This window comes from Gekko japonicus, unplaced genomic scaffold (genome assembly GCF_001447785.1).
Source record: "Gekko japonicus isolate JY-2015 unplaced genomic scaffold, Gekko_japonicus_V1.1 scaffold6460, whole genome shotgun sequence".
Classification (NCBI taxonomy): domain Eukaryota; kingdom Metazoa; phylum Chordata; class Lepidosauria; order Squamata; family Gekkonidae; genus Gekko; species Gekko japonicus.
The window spans coordinates 7,314-7,596 of record NW_015165451.1 but is presented as its reverse complement, the minus strand read 5'-3'; the positions used below and the strand labels follow the sequence as shown (position 1 = coordinate 7,596).

General features: G+C 44.2%; 1 protein-coding gene across 1 annotated transcript in view; it reads left to right on the top strand.

Annotated features, from left to right (window-relative positions):
• The window catches only part of LOC107109989 (integrin beta-3-like), a gene marked incomplete at both ends in the record, with an annotated part of 25,717 nt that overhangs the window by 18,944 nt on the left and 6,490 nt on the right, over positions 1-283 (top strand). The gene's annotated exons all lie outside the window — the stretch shown is intronic.

The following is a 283-nucleotide window of genomic DNA, read 5'->3' as shown; positions in this document are numbered from 1 at the left end:
GAACAGTAAGCTCATTGCTGGGGGAAGATGGTCAAGCCTTAACAAGGGATGAAGACAAAGCGGAATTACTCAACTCTCACTTTGCATCAGTCTTTAACCGTAAGGTGAGCTGTATGCAAACTGAAGAATGCAGGGCATATGAAGGAAGGAGAAATCGCCAGTCCAGAGTAAGTAAGGAAATGGTTAGAGAGCATCTAGCTGCCTTAAATACTTTCAAATCTCCAGGGCCAGATGGTTTGCATCCCAGGGTGCTAAAAGAAATTGCAGATGTTATTTCAGAGCC